At 42.9% G+C, this 17,925-nt stretch overlaps 1 long non-coding RNA gene across 2 annotated transcripts in view; it reads left to right on the top strand.

Moving 5' to 3' along the window:
* The window catches only part of LOC119249235 (uncharacterized), a 206,927-nt gene that overhangs the window by 146,710 nt on the left and 42,292 nt on the right, over positions 1–17,925 (top strand). The window contains exon 4 of one of the 2 annotated variants that reach the window (XR_008552476.1): positions 5,798–5,851. This is a non-coding gene — a long non-coding RNA (uncharacterized LOC119249235). Of the gene's footprint in view, positions 1–5,797; positions 9,244–17,925 lie in introns of those variants that run through there. The other variant, XR_008552475.1, reaches the window with a different exon arrangement.

Below are 17,925 nucleotides of genomic sequence, written 5' to 3'. Positions count from 1 at the left end.
GTCTGTTGGAGTCTAAGCCCCAAAGTCTTTATTTTCATTCTTCTGTAATGTTCAATCCTCTAATTATCACGTGGACTTCTGGGGAATCATGTCAGGCTGTTCAGAAGGAGGTGAACCCATCCATAGCTTCTTCCATTCTGTTAACCCCTTTCTTTCCAGCTATGCAGGATTTTGTACAAGAATAGACCCCAAAACTAAAGTTGTACATATCACTCTTACTAATGAATCAAGTCTCCAGATGATGGCTTTTGGTCCATTATTACTTTCTCTAATAATGTCTCATTTATACATTTCTCATAGGTCCCGTAGGTTAATTTACCAGGGGTGGGGGGAAAGTCAGTAAAAACCTATTAGTCTTTTTTTTTTTTTTTCTGCCTTGGAAATTATAGACTTGGATGTTTCTATGAGGCAACATTAATAATGCATTTATCATTTCAAGCCCTTAACCTCTTAAGTTCTTCAAACAGAATTAAAAGAATCCTGAACTACTAAATAATTGCATTATGCGGCTGAATGGAGAGAGTGAACACCTCTAAAGTGACACTAATCTATTTATTCTCCTCACAGCCTCACCACTCAGAGTGGGGTGGATGCTGTCATTGTACTTTCTGCCTCACAGCTCCTTTAGAACTTCTCCCCAATTAAGCAACGGTACTTCTTCCCCTAACCATCCTCTTCCCCTAACCATCCAATTTCTCCCCCATAAGCCCAAACCATGCAGACAAGTGCTGGCATGGTGAATCACATAGCTTCTCCTTGTAAACACATCACACTGCTTTTGTTTCATTTTGTTTTGTTTTTTGCTTCATCTCCCCTTTCTCTCTTGGATTTAATTGGGGTGTGAGGACATATGCGTAGGGCTTATGTAAATTATGTCATGTTGTCAGTGACTTCCTGTCCATATCTAGGCTGACTTAGGTTCCCCACAGGACCTTGGGGTCCTGCCCCACCCAGGTTTAGACCTGTGCTGATCAGAATTAAGACTATCCTGGGATTTTGGTCATCCCCCTCAAAGGGAGTCTGGGATTAGTTTTGCTATCACAGTGTGCATCCTGAGCAGGTGAGAAGGCACTCAGCACTCACCTGCATGCAACCTAACTTGGCTTTTTCCTTTGGTTGCGGTGACCACTACCAACCCTCTCTTATGTATCTCTGAATACAGGGCAGCTTGGTCGCACTCCAGTTCTGAAGTCATTACCAAGCCCTAACTGTTGGGGGACCATTTCTGCCAGCCTTGTCAGATCTTGCCTAACTGGAGGCACTCTATTGCCTTCATTCCCAAATTTTAATAAATGATTGAATGAATAAGTGCATGAGTGAATGCCATGCTACTCAGAGAACAGGACCCTTTGCACCACTTCCATTTTATTTTATTCTGTGGGTCATCTTCTGAAGAGACTGGCTTACCACCAGTCTGACAGACTGACTTTCTCATTTTGATAAGAATTGTCCTCTTAAAATTAATTTCTGTTGTTCTTTTCCCAACTTTACTTTTATCCAAACTCTGTCACTTTATTTTTCCTCACCAAAGACAGTCTCCACAGAAATCTTAGGAGAGCGAGGATAAAGACCTGGGTGAGGGGTATAGATCAAATTGTCTTGCCCCTTGATTTCAACACTAGAGACTGTAAAATTCAAGAGTCATAACACTCTGTGTGTGTGTGTGTGTGTGTGTGTGTGTGTGTGTGTGATATGGCTTGATTAAATGATTATACAGTTGGAAATGACAAAGGGAGATTCCTATTTTATAAAACGGACATTCAAGGCCAACTATGGTTATACAATTAACCTGTGGTCCTATAGGATTGTATAATTTTGAATACCAGAATTTCCCTCTATATTTGTGATTATTTTTTCTCCATACAGGCAACCCCTTCCTTGAGTCAAGGGTGGAATATAGTATTATCTGTTTAAGTATTTTCTCCATGGTAAACTCTAACATACGTGCACACATTCTCTCCCTCTCCCTCTATGAAAATTTTGTCTTATTTTAGCCCCTGAAAGTTTTTTGGAGGCACAGAGTTGAGGTTTATCCCACTCTCCCTATTCCTGATTCTGTTATAAGGGCATCAGAAGTTCTAAAATGCATGTTGTTCTGTTCCCAGAGATCTTGCAATATGAAAATTAATTTGTTTCAATTAAGTTATTTTTTTGTCCTGGCACCTTGCCTTTCTATGTAAATGTGGAGCAGTGAGAACAGTATATTTCCTTAGGAATTCTCTAATAGTTCCCATCATGTCTGTGATATTCTTCATTCTTTATTCTAATTGTTCCTTGCAAAAATCTCTCAAAGCATCTTCATTTGACACGTAAGGACACTAAGGCTTGGGTAAATTTATTGATGCATAACTAATAAATGACAAATTAGAAATTTAGAATCTAGGATTATTATCTATCCTGAAAGCTGGTGGTATGTCTTACTGAACTTAGAAAATAGTATTTTAATTTTCATATATTGCTATTTTATGGTCTACCTTGATTTTATGTCTTTATTATGCGACATAAAATGTAGGGAAAGTGGGATGGGAAGAGAGGGAGCATACTTCTCACCATCTCAACTTCCAAATCAAACCACATTATTATTTTTAGGCTAAATTAGAGCCGCATGATCGGTGCTAAGTGAGACCACTTCCATTACAAACCCAGGAGCAGTGATTACAGGTGATTGGAGAGCATTTTCATTGGCTGCTGTGTTTGGATTGCTCTTCTGTCTTAATCATAAAAGATCTGACCATTGAGTGGTGAAATTCTACTCCTAATATGAGCCGAATGCCTCTCATATTGGCATATCTTGTGAAGTGAATTAGCCATCTAATAGCTAACATGATGACATGAAGAGAAGTCAAATGTAGCATTGATTTCCCAGGAGGCTTCAAAGTAGATCAAGTAACACTAAAATAAAATTGTGAAACTAGAAAATGGTTCTCATCAGAATATTTTTCTCCCCTATAAATAAGTGGCTTCGACCAGTTCAGGAACTTCACAGGCTATGAAGACACGACAGAGTGTGGTTTCACAAAGTGCTTATAACATTTTTTATACTTGTCTGCAATAGGAGCCCAGTCATTTGAAGACTAAAAACTGATTTCACCTGAGAATTCTCCCTGATCCCTGTCTTTGCCCTTTCCATTTGAGAATGACAGAAATAACGATGATAAAACCCAACATTCTACTGCTTGGGCAATGGTTAAGCAACTTGTCCCAGAACTTGCAAAGTTCTTTCTGCTCAGATACTTCACTCACCATCTGGCTTAGGGATTCCCAATCATAAAGGTGTGGTAGGAAGAGCCACTGAAATAACTGTTAAGAATACATGCTCCTCTGTTTCCTCTGAGAGAACTTTTGCAAGACATAGGTTAGTTAGCAGAGGCCAAAGACACAGTGCTATCAAGCTATTGCCAGCCACTGCAGCATGAGTTAAATCCCTGGCCAGGGAACTGACCCACATGGCACAGCAGACCTCTCCTGTCTTACCCACTGCTCCCCTCAGCAGTGTATTTCAGTAGAACTGCCTATTCTGCTCACCACTCTCTCTGGTGAATCCTCTCACCCCCCACACCTCTGTCTTACACCCCCGTTCTTGAATGCATAAATAAATCAATCTTTAAAAAAAAAAAGAGGGCCTCCCCAGTGGCGCAGTGGTTGATCACTGGGCTGCGAAGCTGCCTGCATCCTCTGCAGTGCCAGTTTGATCCCTGGCTGCTGGCGAGGGTCCCACATGGTGCACAGACCTCTCCTGCCATGCCCGCTGCTCCCCTCAGTAGTGTACTTCATCAGTCTGCCTGCTCTGCTCTCCCCTCTGGCTCTGGTGAATTCTCTCACCCTCCCATGCTTCTGACTGAACCCAGTGCTTATATAAATAAATAAATATATCTTAAAAAAAAAAGGACATATGTTAGCACAAAGAATGCAGCATTTGATATCAGACCTGGGCTTGAATCCTAGCTGTGTATCTTCGAGTAAATCACTTCTCTTTTTCAAGTACCAGTGTCTTCATTCATATAATGGGGTCCCAAATTCTTAGTTTTATTGTTAAATATGTCGATAAGATTCTGAAGCCAGCATTGATTAAGTATTCAGTTTGTGCCAGGCATGATGCTTACCACTTTATGCATATTATCTCATTTCATCTTCCAAGAACCTCCTTTACAGGATCTTTATCCTTATGTGTGTGTGTTTAATTTGCAGATGGGAAACTGAGATTTAAAGTTGTTAAGTCCATTATCTAAAATGACCGTGATATTATGTGGTAGAACAGGATATAGATTTTCATATTCTGGCCCTGCAACTCTTACTTTCAACTATTTTGCAATTAGTTAAATATAATTATTTTACAAATGGGGGAGGAAGTTTAGAGAATTTAAGGGAAGTATAAGAAATTAGCTAACTAATAAGTGACAGAGCTATGAATTTTGAGAAGGCTGAGGCCAGCTAAGAGGTCTGGCCCCTTGGGGATCCCTAAAACTAAGTTCTTTCTCTTAGCCTCAAAATAATAGTACACCATCATGACAGACAGGAGTCTGGTGTCATTAATTGGAATGCTGAGCTTTTCAATTCGGGAAAGAAGTAGCTGCAGCCCTGAATTTCCTAAGATGTTTGGAACATCTGGTCTAAGTGCATGTTGACATCACAAGGAATAAAACCTGAAACACAACAGAAATTATTCCCTTTGCAAAACGAATGCTAAAGGGAGAAATCACAGAGTAATTCTGCCAAATTTCCCAGCAATTCTCACAAGATTGTGCATGTTAATTGCTTGTAGCTGCAGGTTAGTACTGCTATTTCCTGTGTGGCAGCTAAGTACCAAATGGCAGGACCTTCAATCACAGAATTATAGACATTAGGGGCTGAGATGCCTGCTAGGTCATTCTGCCCATTCTCCACCCACAGAGGCTGCTCCTGAAGATCAGCCTTCATGACTTTTTCCCTGAGTTGAGTCTGAAGTCACTGAGTGATGGGGCTTCTCCAGGGAAGTCATTAAAGCATTGTAGATTTAACCGTGGGGCAGTGTTTTATTTGGTTCAAACTATCATGTTATTTGCTCAGTTACATTCATTAATTCTAGGTCCCCTCTGGAATGCTTGCGTTCTAATTAGACATATCAGGTTCTTGGTTTGGTGGCTCAAGTCCATCTTTGATTTTAGGGGTGACCACAGGAAACTTCTTTCTCTTTTCCGGCTCTCAGTTTCCTTTGCTATAAAACAGAAGAGCTGGAGAGGATCATATCTAAGATTTAAGTTTCTTCCTTTTATCGTTTTTGTTTCTTTCTGTTCCTGTATTAGTTCTTTTTATTTGTTCATGCTATCTGCCTTTGCCTCCTCTTGGACTTCCCTTATACCTGTCTTGAAATGTTTAGTTCCTCTTGCTGGGACCTGTTGGCGTACTGAACTAGCTCTTACCAGCTTGGAAGAGGCATTGGTGCTTATTTCTCTGCAAACCCTGGGCAGTGGTATCTCCTTAGTAGCTTGAATTTGGCCATGGTGGGATTATTTGACTATGGGAATTCAGCAAATGTGGTAAAGTTTAACATTCAAGGTTGGCATACTACTGCTGTGCCCACTTTCTGAATAGAGCACTAGCATAAATAATCTTTTCTTAGTTAAAATAATCACAGTCAATCAAGTAATCAATAAAAGCATTCATCTTTGAAAGAGCTCACCTATATGCAGGAATTAGGGGAAAAACTCAGTGTCTGTTTGATGATAGGTTTTCAGCATTTTCTGTTTATGAGGGAAATCTTTTCTTAACCAATCCCCACAATAATTTTAAACAGTAAGCTTTTATCCCTGTTTTACAGATACAGGAACTGAGGCTGAGCAAGATTAAGTGACCTGCCTAACTCATAGAACTGGTAAGTGAAAGAAACTCCATCTGAAAGGTGAGCAGCATTTATGTTTTTGCTCCATTCAGCAAATGTCCAAGGTATAGAATGAGACCAAAAAGTTGTTGAGGTCACACAAAATCCATCCCGAATCATTGAAATGGAAATACCTCATGATACCTTAGATACAGATTCAGACAAATTTCAGATGAGTCTGAAATCTGGGATATCAGAGGCCATCATTTTACAGGTAAGTGTGAATGGAAAAGAAAATCAACTTTGGAGTCTTCATGTCCCTGTGTCTAGAATGGTCTCTTGGTCTTAATATCTTAAAATAAACTAGAGTGGTTAAGTTTTCATAATTATTCATTGCTGCTTTCAAAAATAATCTTAAGGTGATTTAGGGTGGGTGTCTTCTGCAAACTCCTCTGTAGAACTTTCTGTGGTGTTTCTCCCTGCCCTGAGGTCCAGGGTCATTTCACTGAGACTTGATAGAGCTTGAATTCTAACTCAGTATGTTTCACTCTAAATCACATGTTTTTTTCATCCATCACACTGGCCTGCTCTCCAGAGATCAGAGACCAGTGCCATTTTGCGTGCAACCTAAGCAATGTCTGCTTCCAAGATGCCCTTGTCTGCAGCCTCCTCCACACGGGTGTATTTCAGTGCTTCTCAGAATAGGATGTTCATTTGCTTCCTCCTTTTGATATAGAGATTCTCTCCCCACTGCTAATAGACAACAGAGCTGCTGGCCACAATGGGAGACCTCTAGGCAGAGCATGGATGGACTCTTCAAAGGCCTGGAGCAGGGGGAGGGCCTCCGGAACCCAGCTGCCTCACAGATGGGGCTCATTATCCACATCACTCTCCCCCACTGAAGGGAGGCCAGCAGAGAGCCACAGAAAATTAGAGGCTTGTGCTGGAGAGGCCAGATGTCGAGACAACAGGGACATCCTGTCTCCACTGGCCGGGCTGGTGGCTTTGAGTGCTTTTTGCTGCGGTGGACAGGGTGGGCTTTTGACTGCATGGGATGAAGGTCATGCAAAGAAGCGATGCTAAGGAGAAGTCAGGGGGAATGCTCATGAGACAAAGGGATTGGGCCATTTCCTTGAGTCCCACCTGGGCAGGTGTGGAACACACAGGTACTAAAGGGATCTCGCATTGGTTGGAACTTACTGTTTATACAACTGTGTTTGGACACACATCACCTTACTGATTCTGAGGGCAATCATTTGACCTAGGGGATATTTTCAATATCTGTAAATAGTAGCAGTAATACCCTAATCTTAAGGGGTGAAGGGTTTTGGTCAAGGCCTCATGGTTGTAAGTGACAGCAGTAGGACTTGAGCCATGTACTTGACCGTCAGCCTTTCTTGCTTTTGCTGTTTTGGACCAGCTGTTTTGGCATCACCTGGTAATTTGTTACCAACACAGATCCCAATCTCATTGCAGACTTATTAAATACCCAGAGATCTGAGCTTTAGCCAGCTCTCTGTGTGATTTGAATGCACACTAAGATTCGAGGACTATTGCTACACTGTGCTACTGTCCTTTGAAGCAGGGGTCTCTGGAGATTTGCTAGTCTTTTCCAGTCCCTTTCAATTAAAGCTCTAGTTTTCAGAAACAGAAAAATAGCCTTCAGGAGTCTCCTGGGCTAGGTATTGTGAGATTTGGCTGTCTTCAATGAAAACAAATCCTAGTGAAATAATTTTTCGCATGGCTCAGTCTGACTTCCTCTGGTTCAGTGGCTGCAGGTGGTGAGATGCAAAGAGGCAAGAGAGCAGAGCATGGCAAAATGCTTTTGGGAAACGCAGATCCTGTCTTGGCTTCCTAAGTTCCTCACTGAGTAGAACTCACATGCTGGCTTCTCAGCAGGCAGCAGGGATGGTGCTACAATTTGATCACAAAGAAAGCAGTCCTTTGTTATCTGTCCACCATCCAAATGCATGTTCTCCATCCTGGGCTGTAGTCAGTGAACAGCACTCATCAACCAAGGGTCTGGTTGTGATGGCCCCACTGTGATGGGCGCAGATGAAACCAAAAGGTCATGTTCTGAACGGCAACTTTCTTATAGTTGTTTTAGGCCATCCTTAAAATACCAACTCAGAGACATGGAAAGCAGCAGTCTGCATAACCAAACATGGCAAATTTGATGTTAAAAAGAATGAATCCAGAGTGTTATAATAAAAAGGTATCAAATTAGGAGACTAGAAATTTGAGTTAAAAACAGCTCAGCCAGTCCCAGGAGACTAGCTGGTATCCAAGTAATAGCCAGTACCAAATCCTGGGAGAAAACCAGTGTCTGTCACAGACACATCCTACATGCTGAGAAAGGGGAAGGTGATTTAAGGAAGATTGGCCATGAGGACTAGGAGGCCTGTGGCTGCAATCATAAGAGATGGAGTTACTGTTATGCCAGTAGCTTCCCATGGTGGTTATCAAAATAAAGGTTATTTACTCTTTTCACAAGTTGTTTTTCTCTACAGATAGAACCCATTGTAATAACAGAATGAAGGTATTGGGCTGAGAGAACTGCACTCAGCTATTCTCTGGAATTAGTGCAATTTAGCAGGAAAATAAATAAAAGGGTAACTCATCAACTCATAGGTTCACCTTTCTGTTCATTCTGAAGTCCATGTTTCAAGAAGATGTTGATAAACTGGGTGAAATCCAGAGATGGGAATGACATTCTTATGAGTCGGTGGCAGGATTTGATGATGTTTTGACTGGGGAATAAATAACTTTAAAAAGATGGGGAGCAAAATCCCCTACCTTCAAATCCTTCTGTCTGAAGGTTTTTTTGTCATTAAAAATTCTAGGAGATATCCAAGTTTGAGGGCACTTGAAAATAGATAACGTCAGCCTTCATGGTTTCAGCCCTCCAACAGCAGGCCATTTGTGCATTTTCCATAGTCCCCTGTAGTTCTCTAGTCCATGCAGTTTGCTTCATTGCATCCTACATTTGTTTCCTTCTCTGTGGCTCCCAAATTCAATCTGAGGACCAGCAGTGAAAAATGCAGGAGGCCATGTGTAACATATTACTAGTAAGAGGATCCACATGTGTAGCACACTACAATTAACTGGGATCTCACAATCAAAACCATCTAATAATGGAGCCAGACACCATGCTGGGGAAGAGCTTCTTTCCCCGGGGCTATGCAAGCAGAAATTGAAGGGAGTATATCAGTAAGGCTGTTAGCGTAAGCCCATAGTTGGTCAGGATAGCTTTCATGCTTGCTTCCTGTTCATAAATGTGCATATGATTCCACCATCACTGTTCTCCTTCATTTCATGAATACAAACCTTGAAACACCATTCCTGAAATAAACGGCAATAATGGAACTAATATATATTTTTTTCCATACCTGCTATGCATCAGTTCTGTACTTTTGTTCCCTTCATATTACCTCTCATTAGGAAAAACTTTATGTATCAGAAATCTTTGTATTACTGATGGATCTCTTAGGACAAACTTTCTCCTAGAAAAGCAGAAATGGAACCTAACTGGTCAAAAATACAAAGGCTAAATAAAAGAGCAGAAGAAATATTGAACTCCAGAAGTCATTAGTATAGATGTGAGTCAGTGTGTTTTTAGGGACCTTAGAATCAAGAGCTCGTAGTTCCATCCCCCAGTTATAGGATTTAGCTACCAATTCTCAGAATGTCTGCTTAGTGCAGGCTTCTGAGAGAAAATGATTGGTTTGTTTCATACAGTGGGATGATCTGTTTCAAGCCAAGTTCAATGAACTATAATGAGGGGTGTAAAAGTGATGCCTGTGAGTTAGCTTGGTCTTCAGTGTATGCAGATTGTGTGTGTTGGGGTATGGGAAGACCGTGGTGAGATTATCTTAGAAAAGTGAGAGTAGGGCTCATGATTGGCACTTCAAGGACAATGTGACGTTGCATAAGATCTCACAACTACAAATTCCAGAACTGACAGTCAGAACATGGTCTGTCTGGACAGAGTCACTGATCTGACTAATATACCTGGTAACCAAAGGATAACAGTGACTCTTAGAGAAGTTCATTCCTGTCTAGGTCCCAAGGGTAATGGGAAGAGGACATGAGTGCAATTACTGTAAAAAACTCAGCCTGGCATTTAGGAGTAGGACCCATCCAGGCATGCACCTTAGTTAGTACTAATACAGACAGGAGAACCCAGTGGTAAAGGTTTCATAATTCAATAGTGCTAGCTTCCAGGCTGGAATATGCCTCTTGGCAAATAGGATCTACAAAGTCTTGTTCTGAGATCTTAATAGTAGATTTTATGTTTTTATTTTATTTATTTTAAGATTTATTTATTTTTGCATACAAGAACTGGGGTACAGGCCAGAGGTGCAGGGGGTGAAAGGATTCACCAGAGACAGAGGGGGGAGCAAAATAGGCAGATCTACTGAGATACACTACTGAGGGGAGCAGTGGGTGAGACAGGAGAGGTCTGCTGTGCCATGTGGGTGGTTCCCTGGCCTGCAGGGGATTGAACTTGTGCTGCAGAGGCTGCTGATAGCTTCACAGTGCTGTGCTTAACCTCTTCCACCACCAGGGAGGCCTTTTAGTGGGAGATTTTAGAAACCTCAATGCAGTAATCTCTAAATGATGGCATTGAGTTATATTCTCTCTCAAAGCCCCTCCACAGGTCAATTTCTGATGATGGCCTAGAGCAGGGATTGGCAAACTCCATCCTAATTTTTGTAAATAAAGATTCAGTGGAACACAGCCACACTCATGCACTTACATGCTGTCTATGGCTGCTGTTGCCTTTCAACTGCAAGGCTGAGTAACCGCAGTTGAGATGTATATAATGTGCAAAGTATAAAATACCATCTGACCCTTTCCAGAGCAAGTTTGCTAACCCCCCTGGCCCAGGGGAAAGTAACATTTTTGTCTTTCTTCAGCATCCATATTTTCTTGCCAGGTTCTCACTTTCCTTTGATATTGTTCCTCGATTCCTTTTAGGAGAACTTAGAGACCAATCTCTGAACATATTCTGCCTGGGATCAGATCCCAGCTCTGTCACTCACTCGTGGTGGGAACTTGGGTATATTCCATAAATTATCTGAGCTTCAGTTTTCTTCTCTGGAAAATGAGGTTTACATAGAACTACCTCATGGTGTTCTCCTGGGATTTTAATGGGATATTCCATGGAAACTGTTTAAAAAGTGCCCCGTGGATGTTAGCTACTGTTAGGATGGCTGTTATTTTTGTCATTTATCCCTCTGGGCAAATGTCCATCTCCATGCTTCTTCATTAAAGAGTTTGGCACTTAACCACTCATAGTGCATGGTGCACTAATTGATGTGCCCCATGGCAAACAAATTATAGCACAGGAAGATGTCTGCGGAGATAGAGGGTTGGCAAAATTATACTTGTAGCACACGCCCTCTTTCCATGGAGGAAGCCAGCCATGTATCATATCCTACTTGGGTTGTGGCCTTCCAGCTAGAAGTACTAAAGAAGACTCCTGGGATGCTTCCGCCTATTCTTTCCTCACCAAGATGAAACTCAGGCAGCGCACTGAAGCCCAGATTCCCAAGACAGGGCAGCTCAGGCAGGCAATCGAGTCCCCAGGCTGCACCCCTTATGTTGATCAGCAGCAGATGTGCTCCACTGAGCAGGCTGCTCAGGATAGAATACAAATACCTCAGCCCCAGAGTTAGAGAGTGGAGCTCCACCAAAAGCAGACGTCCCTGCCCCTTGTTCTCCCCCAGCAGAGGCAGCTTCAGGCTAGAGCCCCTAAGCCTGCAATGCATCCGAACCAGCCTCTCCACCCCCTCCCCAGCCATGGGGGTCTAAGTTTCATTACATATCTCAGGAGGGGACTTCATTCTTTGTCAGTGAACATCTGGCCCAAGAGACCTTCTAATTAAAACCACAACCTAATTATTGTCACCTACTCCTTCTACTTATTGTTTATGATCTCCCTGTACCCTCTACCCAGCCCTCATTGCACACAGATTCCTTCAGGAATGGCTAGTCTCTCCTAGTTTGCTTTGTCCTTTAATGAAGCTTATGCCCCAGTTATGTTTCTCAGTGAAGTTGGAGGTCTAGGACCCTGATTACTACCAGGGTTTCCAATTGCCTATTCTCCCCCTGGCCTTTCTGAAAGGATCCATTGAGAAAGAGGTCATGATTAAAGCCTTGGAACAGGCAAAGTGTAATTGAAGCAGTGCCTGGCGCCTCTCGGCTTAACCTCCCTCCCCATAAACCACAGCCAGGCACAGCAGGCTGCAGACCCTTTCCAATATCTCAGTGAGCAAATTGAGAAGTGTGAATTGGGGGCTGGGGACATCTGAAGTCTAGGAAAGCCAAAAATGCAGGGTGCTAAGAGGAAACATCCCTGATATGTGATGAAGAGGCTTAGGAAAAGCCATGTGGAAAGATTATGTCAGGGAAGGAAGGAAGAAAGGACAGAAGGGAATAAAGGAGAGAGGAAGGAAGGAAAGATAAAAATTGTATTATCACTCTAGCATACACCAGCAGTTCAGATATGCAACTCAGACATCAAAGGGTTGTGTGGGTGTTCTCAGCAGGGTGGCATGGCATGGTAGGAGAGAAGATGACTATCTGGCCTGTGTTGGAACCCAGCTTAATACTTCCTGGCCATGCCATCTTGGTGTTGTCACTTCATTTTTAGCTCCATTTTCCTCTGAAGCTTTTCCTTGTAAGGAAGTGGTAAGAAGTCAAGAGCGCGTCCAGTGTCTAATACAAAGGCTGTGCATAAAACCCCTCACTTGTCATTGTCTTTTTCTTCTTTTGTTAAGCCCTAGCAGAGAGGAATGGGTTTGAGAGGCAGAGAATCAGGAGCTCTGCTGTGGGACTTGAGTCACCATGATTAACACTGGCATCCTAGCAGGCACCATGGACGATCCTACTAGGTGTCAGACACACAGACATACAGACACAAGCACACAGGCACACTGACACCCCGATACCCCAACAGTGATCAAGCATATAAGGAAGGTCCTATCTTTTTTCTCACTTGATCCAATAGTCACTAAGATAAGAAGGAAATCAGGTCTTACTAGAAAATTACTCTGAGACAGTTAGCCTGTTACTGTTTTTGGTATCTGATAAGTGAACTATGTTGTATATACAAAGATGCTCATTTGTCTCATTACTGGTATTCCAGAAGCAATAAAAGCAATAAAGGGAAAAAATCCAAAAATGTACCCATAGTTTTTTAGTGTGAATACTTTATGGTATACACACCCATGCCAGTTATCAACAGTGTGCACACTATCAAAGCATGTATAGTTAAAGTTGCCGATGTTAATATGTCCATGCCATTCAGCTTTTGACACAGAGCAAAGTGAAAAATTATACCTATGCACAGACATCATCTATATAAGAAAGGAAATTATGCCAAAAAAAAAAACCAAAAAACTAAGACTGTAAAGAAATGCATCTTTATGTTCAGAGTTAAACCTCTGGATTATTTCTTAGCATCTTTCTTTATAAAATTCAGCATTTCAGTGTAGTGTAGAACACAAGCTTGCCCTGGAGTTGCAGCCCTGTTCTGACTGTCATGCATTTTTGAGCTCTTGGCTAGGAATTCACTTCCCTGGCTCTGATTTTCTTTCTTTATAAAATAAGTGTAGTGATAATGTGTCTAACATGCTATGAGGGTTAAAACAACAAATGCATATTCAGCTTGTTTACCATGGTAGAGAACATTACAGTTGTGTCTTAGTATTTAAAAAAAAAAAAAAAAAAGTCGGAGTGGCCAGAGTAAAAACCCAGGAAACACAAGGAGAGCTGGATTTTATTGACCAAGGGTGAAGTTGGATCCAGACCACTCTGGTGCTGATTGAGGGTTCTGGCAGGGCTGACCTGCCCTATCTCCTTTCACAAACAAACTATGGCTGGAGTAAAACTCCACATTGGCCATCTGTGTTGCTTCACAGCCACATTCTCCCTTTTTACCCCACCAGGCTCCATTTTCAGCTTTTCTTTCTCTTTGATGTAGATAAAAATCTGACTGGAGCAACCAAATGTTCTGGAGTGTGAGATTTTAGTAACAGGCTCCTGTCTGTATTGTTGAAAACTCTCAACCAGGTTTGAGGAGGAGACCAGCGTGTGGTCAGAGACACCTGGGTGAAGGGGCCTGGGTTCTCCCTGATGCTAAGCAAACAGCTAGACAGAGCCCTGGCTGGGACATTTGCATTGGAAATAGGGGCTGGTCTGGCTTCACTCAAGTGTTTCCCTTCACTCCCTTCCTCTCCCCTCCCCTCCCCTTCCCAGAGCATGTACCCCATTTGATTAACAGGTTAAACATCATTCACTCAGAGATCATTTCTTGGGCCCCATATAATCCCAAGAACTCCTGTTATCCATTCCCATTCCTGCAATACCATATATTTCTCTAGTGCAAGATGGATCTTGTTTTAAAAAGACTGGTTTAATATTGGCTTTGCCAACTCAGCGAAAATTTCACCAGGGCAGAACTTTTATCTGACTTACTTGACATTGTAGCCCCAGCACAATGTCTGACTTGATAGTTTGTTACCCAGTGAGTGAATATCCCCACATGGAAAGTCAAACTGAATTCAGGAGCCCTAAGGAGATAGAATTTTGAAAGCTGTAGGTTAGAAGGTGGCAGTGATGTCCCTGCGTTGAATGGGGACAAGACTGGTTGAGTGTTTCCAGTAGCCCATAAACTTCTGAGTCTTTTCAGTTTGCAGGAAGTGTGCACTCTGGGGACCCTGACTCTTTATTATTATTATTATTATTATTATATATTTTTTAAAGATTTATTTATTTATTTATACAAGCACTGGGTACAGTCAGAAGCACGGGAGGGTGAGAAAATTCACCAGAGACAGAGCAGAGAGCAGAACAGGCAGACTGACGAAACACACTGCTGAGGGGAGCAGCAGGCGGCAGGAGAGGTCTATGCGCCATGTGGGACCCTCACCTGGCAGCCGGGGATCAAACCGGCGCTGCAGAGGCTGTGGGCAGCTTCGCTACCCAGCGCTCAACCGCTGTGCCACCGGGGAGGCCCTATTATTATTATATTTTTGCATAGAAGAAATGGGTGTAGGCCACAGGTGCAGCGGGTGAGAGGATTCACCAGCGACAGAGTGGGGAACAGAACAGGCAGATCTACTGAAATAACCTGCTGAAGGGAGCAGTGGGTAAGACAGGAAAGGTCTGCGGTGCCATGTGGGTCACTTCCCTAGCCGGAGATCAAACTCCGGCCATAACAGTAATAGTGCTGAGACTTAACTCCTAGGCCACCAGGGAGGCCCAGGACCCTGACTCTTTATAATCTTTCTGTGTTTGTGTGTGTTGTGCACACATTGAGAGACCTTTCTGCAGCATCCTGCCCAAAGCCAGACATGTAGTATGTGCTCAATTAATGTTTCTTGCTTTTTTTTTTAAGATTGATTTATTTATGTATACAATAACTGGGATACAGGCCAGAGGGTTGGGGGTGGGGGGCAGGTAACAGGATTCACCAGAAACAGAACAGGTAACAAAACAGGCAGATTGACTGAAATACACTGCTGAGGGGAGCAGTGGGCAAGTCAGGAGAGGTCTGCTGTACCATGTGGGTATACTCTGGCCAGGGATCGAACTCGTGCTGCAGTGGCTGTGGATAGCTTCATAGGTTGTGTCTTAACCCCTTGCACCACCAGGGAGGCCCATTTTAATAAACACTTCTCACTTTTTTTTAATAACACTTCCATTTCTCACTTCTTAAAAAACCAGAGCCCACCCAGAAGACTTGGAAATGAACAGCAGAAATTTGAAAACCTAATTTAATTTACTTTCTCCTTTGATGAGTTTACTTAGATATGTAAGTGGGATCATACCAGAGTCTGGAGAGAAAGGGGGGATGTGGAGTTGTTTTATGGGTGGAATGCTTCAATCATGCAAGATGAAAATGTTCCAGAGAACTGCTATACAACACTGTGCTGATAGCAAAGACTGTACTATCCACGTAAAACATGTTAAGAAGGTAGACCTGTTACGTGCTATTTAAGCAGAGTATTTTTTAAAAAGTAGGTTTTTTATTATTAAAAGCAAATCTCTAGTTTCATGTGGGTTAGACCTAGAAAGGTTTGGTGAAGACCCCTGCTGCCTGGATGGTCTGCTCAGCGAGAAACAGGTGACCACCTGGTGCCTTAGGACAATGCCAGGGGACGTTGTCATGCTAGGAATTGGGATTTTTGAGGAACTGACTTGAGCTCCTCAGAGATTTTTCAGTTTTGCAGAAATTCCCTGGGATTCCTGAGTTTGCAATCAAAGTTACAGAGTCAAGGAAAACGCCAGTAGAGGGACTATTCTTTCTTACAGAAGAGCAGGAAAGTTACTGGTGTGTCAGAGAAATGACATTGAACCCTCAGAGAGGGCACCGGCCCCTGTGGCACCTCGTCTCTTCCTCTGCACACACATCCCTTTTGGGTTTCCTGTACAGGCAACTGCTGTCATTTATGACTCCCCCAGAATTCCTGTCCCGGTCATCATACATCCAGCACAGCTGGCCTGTGCTCCACCGCCTGCTGGGGTGCATTTGGCTCCACTAGAGGTAACCTTGAAGACAGTGTTGATGACGGATTTGCACAATTTCACTTCTGACTTCTGAATACATTTTGACTGCAGGACACTGCAGGAGGGTAGGGAGTGGCTGGATCTGCAACCACTTAGCTTCCTCCCTGTCTGTGTTTCAAGAGCCCTAACCTGGTAGCACAGATGATACTAACACTTGGCGATGTGGCACAGAATGGAGGGACAGACAAGAGCATGTAATAAGCAATTGTGCTGGCATCCCCCACTCTGAGCTCCTCACTCTCTAGCCCCCCACTCCTTTATTTTCCTTCATTGTTCTCCCCTACTTAACACAATGCACATCCTTACTTGTTGCCTGCTCCCCAGGCACTCCAGCATTTAAGGCAATACATTGTCTCTCTTGTTTCCTGCTGTATCCCCAGTGCCAGGAACAGTACCTGACTTATAACAGATCCTCCATAAATACTTATTGGATGAATGAACTGGGTTGGATGACAGAGGGTGAGATTTCAGTGCAGGCTGCAGTGACGGTTCTCCCTTCTAGTTGCCTCGGTTTTCACATCTATCTAAGGAGAGTTGTAAATACTCAACCCCCATAGACATCTTGTGAAGACCAAATTGGAGGCTGCAGATGAAAGTGTTTATTAAACTATAATGTCACTGTGACGTAGGTGAGGCATGACTTGTTTGGCTTGATTTTAGTATTTTGAATGCACCTTTTTCTTCTGCTGTAAGTTAGTTATCATCCCTTGAAAGCAGTAAGACTAAATGACACAGGTAGAAAAAAAGTGGATGAGGCCATTTCACAGATGAGCTTGGGGTATTGACAGAAAATTCACAAAAGGCAAAAAAATGAACAATTGGTAAAAATATATGAATTATGGGCATTGCCCCATTGATAGAAATGGTACTTTATATTTTATTTTTTAAACTTTTATTATTTTTCTAAGATTTATTTATGCAGGGGCCTCTCTGGGTTGCACAGAGTGGTGTGAAGCTGTGCGCAGGCTCTGCAGCACGGGTTCGATTCCTGGCCGGCCGCAGAGATACCCGCATGGCACAGCAGACCTCTCCTGTCTCACCCGCTGCTCTGCTCAGCAGTGTATTTCAGTCAATCTGCCTGTTCTGTTCCCCACTCTTTCTCTGGTGAATCCCCTCACCCTCCCATGCCTCTGACCTGTACCCCAGTTCTTATATAAAAGTAAATAAATCTTTAAATAAAAAAAGATTTATTTATGCACACAAGAACTGGGGTACAGGCCATAGGTGCAGAGGGTGAGAGGATTCACCAGAGACAGAGTAGGAAGCAGAACAGGCAAACTGACTGAAATACACTGCTGAGGGGAACAGCAGGCGACACAGGAGAGGTCTGCACCACCAGGGAGGCCCCAAGAAAAGCTACTTTAAGAGTCAAGTTGTTGCAGCAGCTCTTCTGCCCACCTGTGCATATGCAGGTGTATCTCTTTGCCAGCCTTCTCCCCTTGCAAAGCAGCAGTGGCAGCTCTCCTCCCAAGACTGCCTGCCTGTGACTGTGCAGGCCTCTCTTGTAACAAACCTGTCCCTTTTGAGGGTAGCACTTTCTTCATGCTTCT

This window comes from Talpa occidentalis, unplaced genomic scaffold (genome assembly GCF_014898055.3).
Source record: "Talpa occidentalis isolate TD23 unplaced genomic scaffold, MPIMG_talOcc4v2.1 talOcc4.17, whole genome shotgun sequence".
Taxonomy (NCBI): domain Eukaryota; kingdom Metazoa; phylum Chordata; class Mammalia; order Eulipotyphla; family Talpidae; genus Talpa; species Talpa occidentalis.
The sequence above is the reverse complement of the archived record's forward strand: the minus strand, read 5'-3'. Positions and strand labels throughout refer to the sequence as shown.